Below are 16053 nucleotides of genomic sequence, written 5' to 3' on the forward strand. Positions count from 1 at the left end.
TTTGTTAACACTGTAAACTTGACAGATTTTTAACCCAAACCACCTACTGGTTAAAGCACGTTATTACACGTTTAGAGTAATATTGAAATCTTGAAAAGGGATGTCCAAATAGCAATTATATACAGTTTTTTTAATTAACTATTTGTAGAGAATAACGAGTAATGTATATACTTTATAGGGATCTGCAGATAAATATTTAGTCTTCTCAAGCACCAACAATCATTACATTACATTACATTGCATTTAGCTGACGCTTTTATCCAAAGCGACTTACAATAAGTGCGTTCGACCAACAAAATACAAGCTTGAAGAAAACAGAATCATAAAGTACATCAGGCTTCATAGAGCAAAAACATTTCAAGTGCTACTCAACTGGCTTTAGATAAGCCAGTCCTCCAATCAAATATCTCTCCTGATTGTTGGCACTTGACAATCACCTTCCCTGAATTTTACTCAGGTGTAACTAAAGTCTGCTTTAAGGGTTGTTTATATTTCACATCATTAATCAGAATTTGTAAAGTAACTAAAATAAATGTAGTGGAGTAAAAATACCTGGTTAACCTTAAAGAAAGCCTCAGGATTATAAAAGACCCCCATCACCCCAGCCACAAACTGTTCTGTCTGCTGCCATCCGGCACAACAGCCGCATTCTAGGAGAGGATGTGGCTGTTGTGGAGGACTACAGTACCTGGGAGTGCACTTATGGGCTGAACTGGAGGATCAACACTGACGCTGTGTACAAGAAGGGGATGAGCAGACTCTATATTCTGAGGAAGCTGAGATCCTTCCACGTGTGCAGCAAGATGCTGGAGATCTTCTAGTCTGTTGTGGCCAGTGCACTCTTCTTTGCTGGGGGGGGGCAGCATCAGAGCCGGTGACACCAGCAGGATCAATAAAGTGATCCGGGAAAGCTGGGTCTGTCATCGGCATCAAGCTGGACCCCTTTGAAGCTGTGGTGGAGAGGAGGACACTGAACAGGCTGTTGTCCATGATGGATAACCCACCCATCCTCTCCACCTGCAGCTGGACAGTCAACAGAGCACCTTCTCCAACAGACTGCTGCAGCTCCGCTGTCACAAGGACCGATACAGGAACACATTCCTGCCCACTGCCATAACTCTGTACAATAAATCACCTCTGGCTGGAAGAGAACTCTCTGCTCCATAGTTTCTCTAATACAACCTCGCTGTACATTGTACACATATATAATCTGTTCAATATTTGATATTCCATATTCCATTGTCATATATTTTTGAATATGTATATTTGCATATATAATATCTACATGTATATTTTCTATTTCAACACGTATATTTTCTATTTTCTTTTCTTTCTATTCTTGTTTATTTTAGGGATGGGAACGATTAATCGAATATTCGAATATTCGAAATTATTCAGGTTTTCGAATAATTATTCATGTATTCGAATATGAGTTATGAATATTTTTATTAAAAAAAGAAAATTATAATTTTTTTTTTTGGGAGGGATGCCTAAGTTGATTACATATTATCAAATTGAATAATTAAATGTATATATATACGACTGTGCCATAGCTAAATGTGTTAGGTGACGTCTTAAGGTGTGTTTTGCTCCGCTCACCGGTCCCTCACAGCGGGCAGAGCTGCAGGTGCTGATCTCTCTCTCGTGTCCGGTTATACTTCACTCGCGTTTATGTCCAAATCCATCAGATTTAGCTAGTTCTAGCCAATGACATGGCTGCTGCCCCTCCCTACACGCAGATCACGCAGACTCAACCCTCATCTTAGGCCCAAATGTGGCGCAAATGAGCTCCGCAGCCGTTGCGAGGTTCCGGCGCTAACAGTTCATGAGCGTGCTCGCCCGCCCCTGTCAACACTCGCGACACATGAGTGGCCAGCCTAAACAACAATAAACGCTGCTTGTCAACCGTGTGTGGCGGAAAAGTACATAGACATTTTGACTGGAGAGATTTAGTTTTGCCGGTATTCAACATATTTTACCAGTCATAGTCCGGTAATTATTTACACTCTAAGAAGAGTCCTACACAACAGACATGGCGTCAAAAAGGAGTAATGTGTGGAAATATTTCGACCAGGTTAGTGAGTGAGGTGTAGAGGTCAAACTATGCCAAATTAAACTTGCTATACCTTGCTATACCCGCAACCTCCGTTCCAGCTGAGAGGGTCTTCTCTACAGCTGGCCTGTCAAACTGATCACCAGTTCAATACATTTGACAAATTCGACTTGGTTTCTACACTTATTTGAACATGTATGTATTTATCTCCAAAAATTATTGAAAATAAATTGTTAAAAAAAAAAAGTAAAAAAAATAATTGTTAGAAAAAAATGTTGCCCAATTTTTTTTTTTTATAGGATATGACATGTACATTTCGGTTAACCGGTTAACCGTTTTTTGGGGGGTCGAATATTCGAATATACATTTGCTTTCAAATTCCCATCCCTAGTTTATTTGTGGTTTTGTTTTATTGTAAAATGCCTTGTCTTTTATGCTGCTGCAACAAAAACAATGTCCCAAATTGGGATCAATAAAGTACCATCTTATCTTATCTTATCTTACATCCGGACCAAAACCACCAGACTCAGGGACAGTTTCATCCCACAGGCCATAAGACTATTAAACACCTGAACTTTGAAATAACATCCATAACATTCATCTGGCTGCTACTTAGAAATGATGTGTCTAATATATCATATTCCAATCACTTGTATAGACTCTTATTGCACTATTTCACTTTTTACTATTTTTCTTTCTGTATTGACTTGCACTATTTTTTCTGTTTATCTGTTTTATTGTGTTGCACTGTTGGAGGATCCTGTGACCTAAGGGGGGGGGAGGAGACGTTCGATTCCTGTTTTGAATAGTGTGCCGTCGATGGGTTTCATTCCATTTCAAAATGCTGTTTGTCGCTCAGCGTAAACTTCACCATTGTCAAGCAAAGCACATGGTGTAGTCCCAAACGATAGCTGAGGATTCTGGGTAGTGTAGTGTCTTCGGCCATCCTAAACTGAACAAATGTTTGTTTCTCCGAATCGAAGTGGAAAATTACAAAAGCATTGTACACAATTTAAACCAATCAATGTTGTGTAATCAACAAGGATAATCTGGTGTTTTTTAGTTGATGAGTAGTGCAGATATCACTGTAAAATCAATCGACAGAGAATACTTACTTCCGGGTGTAAAATTCTCCGTTATCCAATGGGAATGGACGCTCACATTGCTCTCCGTAATACAATAAAGGGGACATGATCAAATCGGAATATAATGTTCTTTTAAAAAACGTTAACTAAAGGGAACAATCTATTTGACACAGCTGAAGCTCTGGCCTTCCTTAAAAACAAACTAATTTAATACAAATCACAGTTGTATTACACACAATGCACTGTTTTTGAGAACACAAATTCGTAACTAATGCACCATAATACATTCAAAAATTATTATGAATACAAATAAAATAAAAGAAGCCTCCCGTGAGTTACTACAAGCTATAAAGTAGATTTTAAAAATGTTGTATAGAATAAAAGCTCACTGTGGGACGTTGTAGAAATGCGTGTGTGCACCACGACAAAGGAGCCTCATTCACTTTACATTGGGGTTGTTTGCGTGTTTGCGTGGTGCAGACAAAATGTAACAAAGTTTGTGAGTCCACCACGCAATGCGGTGTTAAGGAGTCGTGGTGGAGTCACGCATTCTGGTGAGATCAGGTTGCCCCCATAGGGTACAGAACAAAGCAGGCATCAATGGCAACAGAAACAACATTAGATGTGTCAAATACAGCATGAAAGAAGGAGGAGCTGGGGTGTAGGTAGTTTACTTAGTAGCCTGCAGAGGAAACAGCCATTGTTTGAGGTTTTTGAGACCCTACGAGGACCCCCAACACAAACAGCTCCTAGTGCAAACAACAATCGCTCCAACAAGGGAGTTGTTCATCTTTGGTCTGTCATTTGTACTATATTGTAACATCATAGTACATTTCCATTTTATGTCCAGCTATGGAAATTAAATTGCAGAGCACATCCCGATCAAACCTAGGTTAACCCTGTTACCCCCAAGTGTACAGTTTCGGGATCAACTGTGTCTGAATATTACTTATGTCACTGTCGGTTGTTTTGCCCCTATATTGAAAAGTACCTCACCTACAAACATTATGACAGTATATACACAGTCTATATAATATCGTTTTTTTTCTCTTGTGTATGATTTTATTATCTGTGCACTGCGCATGAACCTATATGGAGCGCGTGTGTACGTATGGCTCAAATCACAAGATTTTCCAATTTCAAGGACCAGTAGTCATCATAGTAAAGTGTCTACATCAGTCATTCACAGATCAGAGGACTCCTGTTAGCCATACATGTTGGTCACAGTCACCACATGGAGAACAAATTACGTGCATGAAATGATCACATTCTTCAACAACAGCAAAGAGTGGCTGATGGCCATTCACAAAGCAGGTGACTGTTCAGTTTTGTAAATGACAAAAATAAGTGTATCATAAAAATAAAGTTACACACATACCTACATTAATATCCAAGCCTGGCAGAGGAGATGGCATATGATGAGTCCTGGTTGGTCAGGGCTACTCTTAACTGTGAAGCTCGCTTAAAATGTTTTTATCGTTACCCTAATGCTGTCCAAAAACACAACATGGTCTCCGTTCTGCGATGTATGGCCACTATTGACGAAGAGCTCAGTGTGCTGCAGCCTGGTTGGACACTGATTAATCCATAGCCTATATTTAATTACATTTTAATGTATGCCACTTACCACCCTGACAAAAAGTTCCCTGTTGCTTTGACCTCCTACATCAAGTTAACAGGTTAATTATAATACATTCATGTGAAAACTTGAAAAAGCATGTGTTTCAAGGGTTTTTGAGCAGAGCAAATACATGTTTGAATATATTTGTAATGCTCAATGTTTTATTATTGCAAACCATGAAGTTTCTCAATGATTAATATCTAGTGCTCAATGAAAAGAGAAATAATATATAACCTTTGAATGTGGTGATCGGGTGAAATCCCTGGCCTCGGTTAGTGTGACATGAATATATGGGGCCAAATTGAAAAAAGGGACAACAATTATTGATTCTTTTAGTGGTACACTATAGCGATCAATAATATTCTTGAATTGGCTCACTTTAGCAGCAAAAAGAGTAAATAAAACCATGTATTTCTTGCTTTTGATGCCAGAATCATACCCTGAGAGAACAAAACTAAAGAAGTGAGAGCATGGCTGAGAGATGAAGAGAGGTTTATAAATCTATTTATGCAGATACTATTGTTTCTTACAAACCAAAAGAAAAGTAAAAGCAATGTTGTGAAAGAAAGAAGATCTGTGTGATCAAACAAAATTATTTTACAAGGGATGCTTCCATCTCAATACAAGACACAGGAAAACCGACCCGTAATAACATTTCAAGATGTTATTGTTTTTTCTCTCCTATAGGCAGAGGTATAAATAACAAATCAAATACTAGTTGCATACAGCCCACCTGGACAAAACAACATTAACTAATTCAAAGGATTCAAAGCTTCTTAGGCTTTGCAGGTGGCGAGTCCGTAGCCCAGACGAGACCATTCATTGATCATCTCCGTGAAGCCTGGTGAGGCTCGCTGCACACACAAAACAAATGGATGTAAATTAGATCATCGAACACTCATGCTTAACACTCAGTGGTATTTATGCAATCATTATGTATCTGAAGACAGATATTAATAAAGCAGAGCATTCTTATACATTATGACAATTACTCTTCCAAGAATCTTAAATCTATCAACCCTTAGATGCACGAGTGACTGGACCCTACACTCTTCCATAAGAGGGTCAACAATTACCCGTATTAGAATGGTTTTTTTTGGTCACACTTGTAATAATACTTGTAATAATAATAATTAGTATTATATTTTGGTTCACACAAGAAATATTTAATATTGAATTTTTCACTATTTCTAATTTTAAACGTTTTTTTTTACATTTTGAACAAAAAACATTTGAACATATTGATAATTGAAAAGCACTCACACACACACACACACACACACACACACACACACACACACACACACGCACACACACACACACACACACACACACACACACACACACACACACACACACACACACACACCACACACACACACACACACACACACACACACACACACACACACACACACACACACATCAATTTGATGACATCAAATATTTAAAGGTAAAAAATTAAGATAATCAGACCGATAAGACCGATCTCACTCATCAGTACTCGGCCCCTCCTCAGCACATTTATAAACGATTTTTGGTTGAGCCAAAGTGCTGTACATATAATAAAAATAGCCTATAGAGACACTTTACAGCAAATACAACAGCACAGATTGTTCAGAATATCAGTATGAGAAAAACGACATCCTCTGTCCTTAGACCCTCACATCGTACAAGGAAAAACTTCCAGAGAAAACCCACAGTTTAAGGGGAACATGGGAGAAACCTCAGGGAGAGCAACAGAGGAGGGATCCCTCTCCCAGGACGGACAGACGTGCAATAGATGCCGTGTGTAAATCGAAGAGATAATACATTTTACAGCATATAGACCGAATGTTAGGAAATGCATGTGTCTGTAATAAGAAGATGAATCCACGAGGATGTCAGCTACAATCCTGTCGAAGCCATCAGGGAAGCAGCATGACGAGACCCAAGGCAGGACCGCAGAGACAGGTTCAGCCACGACCCGAAGTCCACGACTTAATCCAGAACTCAGGATAGAGGATCCAAGACACAGGACTACAGCAAGAGGATCAGCCTCGACTCCGGATCCCGGCGTAGATATAGATACAAAACAAGAAAACAGATTTGGCTGGGTTAGTCGGAACAAGAGAATACACAGACACAGACAGAGAGGGAAAAGGTCATTGGATAAAAGTTATTCTTGATAACCCTCTAGAAAGATCTCATGAACTTCCCCACTCAATATATCAAGACCCGAGCAGTTCTATTAGATATAGGATAAGAAACAGAGATAGGGAGCACACAACCTATCTCTTCGTCAGATGCACTCCCCCGCTTATCTAAGCGACTCTGTACCCCGTTACACTCTACCAGGCCATAGACCAGCAGAGGGGAAATGGGGGGTGTGTAAGGGTAAGGGTTTTTAAGAATAAACCGTAAGGGTCTAAAGGGAAAAAATATGAAATATAAGGTACTATATTTTAAGTAATCCTATCTACTATTCCTATATTTGAATAATGTATAAACTATTTTAAAAATACTTTATGAAATCCTATGTTATGTTATAAATATTAAAATAAAGAACTAAATGAATAAATAAAGAACTAAATAACCTTCCCTTATATCGTAAAGCGATTTTGAGTCCTTGAAAGGCCCTGTAAAAATATAATGTATTATTATTATTATACTGACAGGCAGGGATTTTGGGCCCCATGAAAAGATATCACATTGGTTACTTTCAATGACACATGAAAATAAACATGTGGAAGCTTGTCACAATTATGTTGCATTTGCCCCTGAAATCAGACTTTATAAAATGTTAAATGTCAGACTCATCATGAGTTACGGTCCTTGTAATTGATTTGTTCATGGGTATGACTTATGTGTCTTGTGGTGATTATGTGACAGAACAGCCCTGATGTCTTGAATTCCACAATACAATGCCTCTCATTTAAAATCCTGCAAACCCTTGAGCAGTATCGCAATTCCACAAAATACACATGTTTATGCCTGGGAAATTTAGTGAGAGTTGCTCTATATGAGAATGAAATAAAAATAAAGATAAATAAATACAAACTATTTATATACAGAGAAGTAAAATAAATTAATGTAAAATGTCCAATAATCAATTTTTATAAATGAAACATGCCCCTGAAATAACATTTTACCAACATTTGTGAAGAAAGTTTAAAAGTCAGCTTTCCTTTAAGTAAGTAATACTTTTTAAGATTAAGGTGCCGATTTCATCAATCTGGACACAATGTCCTGATTAGTCTTAATATCGTTAAACCTTAGAACGAATACTTTTGCTTGGAGCTACTTAGTCAGAAAGTAGAGGTGTTGATGTTACATGTTATTAAATGCAATCTTGAAGATGAGACAGCCACAAAATATCATGTTTCAGAGCAACCAAAATCAAAAAGGATTTACATGTGGCTACATGGCTAAGGGGAAAGGAGTATTGTGTATAAATGTACTGTATGTATCAGGAAAGAAGAAAATATCTTTTTCTGAAACTTTTCGAATCTCTTAACACAGATATAAAGACGTGAAAAAGTTGATTTTGCATAATAGGTGACCTTTAAGACAATGGTCACAAGACACAAAGTATAGGCCATTAACAAAATCAATTTCAAGGGTCCTTTGCTTGACAAGCCTGATTTTTAGTATAAATTAGCTGGCAAGGGGACCAGTCAGCATCCAGCTCTCTCAGAAACACCACTGCTCTCCAGGAAGAAACCTGCTCCGTATCAACATGAAGACTCTGCTGCTGGCCTCTGCTCTCTTTGCAGGACTCTTTGTCTCTCTGGCTGCCGTCCCTGTTCCTACTCCTGCTCCTTATCATGCCTTCTGCAGAACAATGTGGTGAGTTGGGATGCTGAGATGTTACATGTGTTGTGTGTTTCATCATGAGTTGAGACAATATTCTGGTGTCAGGAAAGTAAAAAAACAGAAACTGGATAAAAAGTTGCAACATGTTACTCTGAATTGTTGTTGTTTTTTTGCTCCAGGCTCTTTGCAGGACCTTGTACTGATATCAAGACCATATTAGTCACACAGATTCTAGCCTCCAGCCCTGAGTATACGGTAAGAGCCGCTGTGCTGTTGATGATGTTTTAGACCAGGGTTGTCCAAACTACGGCCCGGGGTCCAAATGCGGCCCGCAGGCCATTTTGAATCGGCCCTCAGCTAATTAAAAAAGTGTAATGAAATATGGCCCACAAATGAGCATTGTTCTTGTTTTATATTGTACTTCTTAAATATACATGTAAACATGTATTATACAGTATTCATGTGTTAATACAACAAATAACATTTTCTAACAAATCTAAGTTGATTAGAAAAAGCCCAATAACTTATTTACATAACAAGCTTGAAATAGACGCTTCCTATTTCCTCTTATTATAATCAATCTGAGGCTTCCATTTTAACGAATGAACTGAATGTATCAAACCGTATGGAGATCTGTGATTTAAGCTGTTTTTTTCAAGTATCAAGCATGAATTACCTACATTTGATTGATTTTGCTAACTTACAACTTAACTGATAAGGCAATATACCTCTAGTGAGCGGCCCAGCCCTTCTTATATTTTTCTGTATGTGGCCCTTGGAGAAAAGGGTTTGGACCCCCGTTTTTAGACGGTTAAGACAAAATAATAGACACCAATTCTATTATCTTCATGTATTTAATAATGTTTAGTGTAATGCTATGTTTCTGTTTCAGCTGGTGTCAGTCATCCCTGGTTTTGTCAATGCCAACCACACGTCCCCGAAGACCCCCGAAGGAGAGACCATCATCATCTCATTTTACCCCACCATAGTGACTGGAGGCTGTCGCATGAGTGTAAGTATCAATGATGCTCAATATATTATAGCGTTAAAACAAATGCAAATAAATGGTTCACTGTAAAATTGTGACTTTTTTTTTTTCTTTTAACAAAACGATTTGCTTGGTGTGTATTATCTGCCCAAAAAATAACTTTCTTGTTGTCTCCTGGGAGATAAACATTGGGATTATTACCTCTGCAGCCCGTTTACATACACAAAAACCTATATAACTCACCACAGGAAAGGAAAAACCCCCAAAAGCATAATAAGGCCTCTGTAACCGATGATCTGCTGATCTACTGTATTTGAGAAAGAGAAATTCACAAGAAAATAATAATTTGAGTAGAATTGTACTCACAAACTGTCAACAAACTATTATTATTGAAGGGTTAATCTATATTGAAAACCAAAACTAAGGCCATCAGTCACTGTGAGTAACTTTCTGACAAATCTATGTTGTGTATTTCCTTACTCACCAGGCACTGTCCAAATCTAATGGATTCACCAGTCTTCTCGATGGTGGACAGAACTACTGCAACCTCTACAATCTGGTGTCAGGTGAGTTCAGGACCACTCCTCAACATGAACTGTCTCCCCCATGCATCCTTTTCTCTTTGATTCTTTTAAAGCTTGACACCATTGACACCATTCAGGATGATACATTGTCATGCTTGCACTTTTTAAAATGTATATCTGTTTAATGAATGTCATTGAGTAGAATGAATGTAATTAATTTGTGTTTGTTTGTGTCTTGTAGCGAGTGGCCTCATGGAAGAACCAGGCTTCATGGAGATAATCAATGATTGGGCTTGCATGGGCTACACACTTGCCACCTGTAGCTAAGCTTGCTTCACCAAATCATGTTGGGATTTGATATATTTGATTTGGAAATGTTTTTTTTTCACCTTACTTACTTATGCACGCTTAAGAAAAAAGACCAATACAAATATATTGCAACTGATTTTGCTTCCTGCTCCTTTTTTATTTTCAGAACAAGTATAGGAATCTGTTATTTGTCCCACAGCGAGGAAATGTGCATTATTACATGAAATTACCAGTGCAAATAAAAGTAATAGATAAGATGAGTACGCTAACATTTTGAATAGAGAGAAAAACAGGTTAATAAATAACATAAAATAAGAACATATATAAAAATAAGTATAAAAGCATTATGAAAAAGTAAGTGAACGGGTATCAGCCAATTATGTACGTGCGTGCGTGCGTGCGTGTTGGTCTACCAGGGGCCGTGGTCTTTGTAAAGTCTGACCGCTGCAGGAAGAAAGATTGCCGCTGCACTAGTGCCCTCTACTGATCCTCACAATAAGTCCTTCATCAGTTTATCAGGGGAGTAGAGATACTGTCAGACATTGTGAAGGAAATTATTTACAGAAATCTCCTGTATAATTTAAACGTTAGCCCTGCATAACACTGTATTTCCCTGTGTGATGGTGAACATCTCTTTCTCTCTCCCCTGACTTCTAGTTTAGGGAATATTGTTTGCCTCCAGTGCATTAGGTCCAGGGTTTTTGTGCAAAGAGGTTTTTAATAATCATACAGTTAATCATACCCTGGTTTGAATATGCCAAGCAGTACACATTTCCCCCACAGCACAGCCCCACCTAGTGTCAGCAGAAAGTATTACAAATAATGATTAGGCTACCAAAAAAAAAAAAATATATATATATATATAAAATATATTTTAAGATCGTGTTTAATCATCTGAATCGTCTGTACATTGCTGTTTTAGTCTGTGGTATTCTAATTAGTGTCTACAGTGTGTGCTTATTGAGTTGTTTAGAGCCATGTGGGACAAAACCCGATCCTGCCCCTCCCTCTCCCTGTTTAAGTCAATGGTGACTGTAAAAACTACACTGCGCATGCTCAGAGTATTGTCCTATTTAATGTGTGTGGCAAAAACATAATGACCATAGGCGGGGCATAGTCATAGACTGTATATATAAATGGACGTAGGGTCCGTGACGTCACCCATAGGATTCTGCAGAGTTGCCGTGAAGCCCTTAGTAGGCGGAGTCGGCCACTAACGGCTCAACAGTTACGTCAGAGTTCAACTCCCGCCTTCTCCAGCCTGCTCCAAATAAGGGCAAAGAGGCGGAGCCGAGGCGGGACCTGCTGCCACCGAGCTGGAAGTTCCAGAGCTAGCTGAAGCTACCAAGCTAAGCTAACATGCTCCCCATCTGCACGCTGCCGTCGCATTTTACGTTTCTAAGGTAAGCGGCTTTGAAACTATTCAGCAAAACTATAAATTATAATCTAAGTTATTGAGTTTTTAGCATAATACTTCAGAATCTTAAAACCCCTTAACGTTTGTATGCAATTGTGCTAAATTCAACACATGGAATCAAGCAAATATTAATGTTTGCATGACATTAGTTATTTATATTTTGATATCACTTAACTATACGTTTTATACATTTAAGTCAAGCTAAGGTACATGTGATGGTAGCTAGTTAGTGCTCTTACCTGTGAGGCCTCCTCCAAACAGCATAATAACCAGACTGTATTATTCAAACTAAGTACCAGTTCTAGATCCTTGACTTTAGACAAACAATTCAAAAGACAAAATGTATTTAAAGACCAATCTTTATTTGAATGTGCCTCTTAACCTGAGATATTAGTTATACAGTAAAAACTGAGCAACTCAACAGTCAACTTTATGTTTCTTATTGTCTAAAGCATTTATTATTTTCATTTTCCCCCTCATATTCAGTGTGGACGGATTGAGACAGCCTGGTGTCCAGAGAGCAGCAGAGACTTCAGGGAGAAACCTCCGTGTGATGGACGTCCTGTCTGTTGGTTTGGAGAGGACTGAGGGTCTTTCCTCTGCAAGGAGGACGAGGGCTGATGGTGGAGCCCATGCTGGGCAAAGCCGATACCAACTGCACAGGCCTAGTCTGTCACGTTATCTGACTAAATGTGTTTACTTATACATTTAATAGGTTTACACCTTCTGTCCATATATGCTTTTTATTTAAAACATTTGATTAACTTTTGGTTCACATTTCAATAAATTGTATTTGTATTTGCATTCCTTTTGTCCATTAGTCTTACTGAAAATGTTAGATTACACATTCCCATCTGACTGAAGATTGGCCCCATTTATTTGTGACGTTGCAAACTCTGCGGTAAAAGGCACAAGTGATGTGAAGCTCATAAAGTGAGGCAAATAGAAATAATCAGCGGATGGAGTGTAGATGTGGAAATAGCTGCATTCGATCAGCTGACTGTTTTTACAATAAAAGTAGTTTCTTAGTGAATGTCCTGTACTGGTCTTAAAATCTCATAACATCAGCTTTTAATGTTCGTCTTGGATGTTCTTCTTGACCCTCAGAGAAGGAGAAAATGTCGTGTCTTTCAGGCATGTCCTTTCCTAACAAAAATGACAGGAAACATAAAACATATTATTGCAGAACAAGTGTGTTATTTATGAAAGCGGTGTGTTTGTGTGTTTAGGGGCTGTAGATATAATTATTTTGTAATTGTAATGTTTTTATTTTATTTTAACAATGAGCTACAAAGACAATCAGATTATGAATGAACAGTATGAAGTTCATCAACATTGAAATATATGTTATTATCAAAATAATATTTAACTGTTACAAAACGTAGTGCAACTGTAGAAGCTTGCTCTGTTGTCTCACTGAAAGAATAACTTTTACCACGTTTTACAGACAATATTGAGAGATAAATAGTAGCAGTTCTCACTATGTGTTAAATATCTTTGCCTTCAATACATTAAATTAGAGAGCTGACAAAGTCATATTGCTAAATATCTAAATGTAACTTTTTGCATGGAATAAACCCTCAACTTAACTGATGTGTAGGTAATCTAGTATTGTTTATTGGAATGTATATCAGTGTATTCAAGTCAATACTTCATTCATTTAAACCAATATATTTCTTGATTCTTTGTACAGTATGAAAAAAGAGTCTTTGTACCTGAGCTGAATTCACTGCTGTGAGGAGTCCAGTTCTGTCTCTCGCTCTCTGGTCCAGCCTGTCTGCGTCACCTGGACACCTCAAACAAACAGATATATATATGTAAAGTACCATGTGTACAAACAATATGACTGATTCTCTGCTGTTGAACATGTTGTGTATTGTCCGAGTCAGGGTCCTTTTTATTTTACTGTAACTTTGGAAGTTGTGTTACCAATGCTTACTGTTTATTTGATACCCATTTGGTAATGCAATTAATAAAAACAACAAGGTTTGGGTTCGTTCTTCAGATGACTGTGACGTTAACGTGTAAGCTCAATAATGAACTCCAGCTCAATCAACCATATTGTAATATCTAAGTAATCATCTTGAAATATGACATTAATAATTGTAATATACACATATCTTATTGTGAGGTTGATTTCACATAACTACTTCGACATTAACTTGTCTACATACTCTAGCATAGCCAATTTAAATTAACCTTAGATGCATACAGTTCCTCCTACATAATAAAATATCTCTAAGTTACAAGGATGTAACCTTATTTTATCAACCTCAAACAGAAGCCGTTTGTTCAACAGTATTATCCCACTTAACACTTGTCTATTTCGTTTTAACCTTTATATATACAGTCTATGATTTTAACTTGGAGGGTACGATTACAATCGTTAGCACCGATGTAGCTACCACTAGCTTACATGCTAACCCAAGCCTTACCATTCATTACGTAGCTGATTAAAATCATTAACACATAAATAAAGCACTCGAATTGTACTTACCGCATTCATGCACCGTTTGTTTTAACCGCAGAGCGAGTCACAATAGTCCGATATATAAGCATGAAGAACAAACAACCACGGCCGGCTACAAGTTGTGTTTCCTGGATGAGCTGAGCAGGCAGAGTCCCTGTAGCTTCACGGAGCAGCTAGCGGAGAGACAAGAAGCTAACAGCGGCAGGCGCTGGACAGAGCCGTCACTCAATGTGACCACGCCCTAATTTATGCACACACTTTAAGACCTAATATAAATAAAAGGGTCGCGTTAGAAAACAATTCACTCTCAGATCCATAATCATGAAGGTGGAATCTAACTATATCGATAATAAAATGTATGGAGCCAGGGAGAGAAACATGTTTTTTTCTGCTGTAAAATTGGGCATTTTAACATGGGGGTCTATGGAAATTGCTCCTTTCTGCAGCCATCGCCTATCGGCCAATATATGAACTGCATTGTGTGACACTTCCGTATTGGCTTCACGGCTCTACCCCACAGTTTGCCGCTTGGGCATAGTCCTGCCATCCCCACCATACGTCATCTCACATAATTCAGAGCTGATTGGCTGTAGGTACGTGTGCCGCGAAAAGTGTGGTGTGTGAAGAGGAGGAGAGAGAGCTGCAGTGACGCGTCCTAAAACCCGGAAGTAAACTGCGCATGGCTTCCCTCGACCTAAAAGCAATGATATTTCTCCATAGTTTTAGAAAATAGCTCAAAATAGAAACAAACCTGTTAGATAAATGCACGTTTTGTTCAGCCGGATAATATCCACATGTCTACCCTACTTTTATAATTTTCGAATCATAAATCTATTGATTAGATTAGATTTATGATATACTTTTGAAACTACAAGAAGATAAGGAGGACTTTTACAAAAATGTAATAGAGATTTTTGTCCAGAGGGATAGGCAAATGGACTTCATCTTCATGTCAAGGTAAGACTTCATGTCAAGGTAACATGTTTTGGGTATCCTTTTGTTGAACTGTCTGTTTAAAATTAATTGAAGCATCAGACAAAAAAAGCTTTTGAAAATAATATTATATTTTGATTTAGGTCGAAATATAATATTTGTAAACCTGAAGAGTCAGTGCCAGTGACTTACCAGCCATGAACCTCACTGCAGAAGCTTATATATAGACATCTACGTTTGTTGTGCCCCACCACTTTTGTACATATAAAAACGCCACTGCACATTTCATTGGTCACTATAATTTCATGTGAGATAAGATCACATCAACAAACTATTCATATTCTCGTTTTGGCTGTCTTTACCGGGTCACAGAGTGAAACAAAATTGAATATTCTGGCAGATACAAACCAGGCTAGGATCTATCTGTGATTTCTTAACAGTTTTTGGGAGAAGAAAACACGTTGGCCTCTCGCTCGAGGGAAAAATCATATCATGAGAGCAATTGAATAAAACCTTAGGAGGTAGAAGGCAAGGGAGACAGGACTGCGCACTCTCCACAGTTTTTTCCTCAAACCCAAAAGAAAAGGAGAGCAACAATATTTTCTTAGAGAAAAGTGACTTATAGATAAAACTATTTTTTGTTCAAGGTGTGGCTCCCATGTTCAGTTGCAAAAAAGAAACAGAGCATAATGAAATGATAACATTTTATTGTTTTACCCTACAGTCAGAGGTATGTATAATATATAAAATAATAGTTATATACTTGGGCAAAACAACATTTACAAATTCAAAGGACTCTCAGTTGGTTCGGCTTCACAGGTGGAGAGTTTGTAGCCCTTGCAATTCCATTCAGTGGTT

Source organism: Pseudochaenichthys georgianus, chromosome 17 (genome assembly GCF_902827115.2).
Source record: "Pseudochaenichthys georgianus chromosome 17, fPseGeo1.2, whole genome shotgun sequence".
In the NCBI taxonomy this organism is placed as follows: domain Eukaryota; kingdom Metazoa; phylum Chordata; class Actinopteri; order Perciformes; family Channichthyidae; genus Pseudochaenichthys; species Pseudochaenichthys georgianus.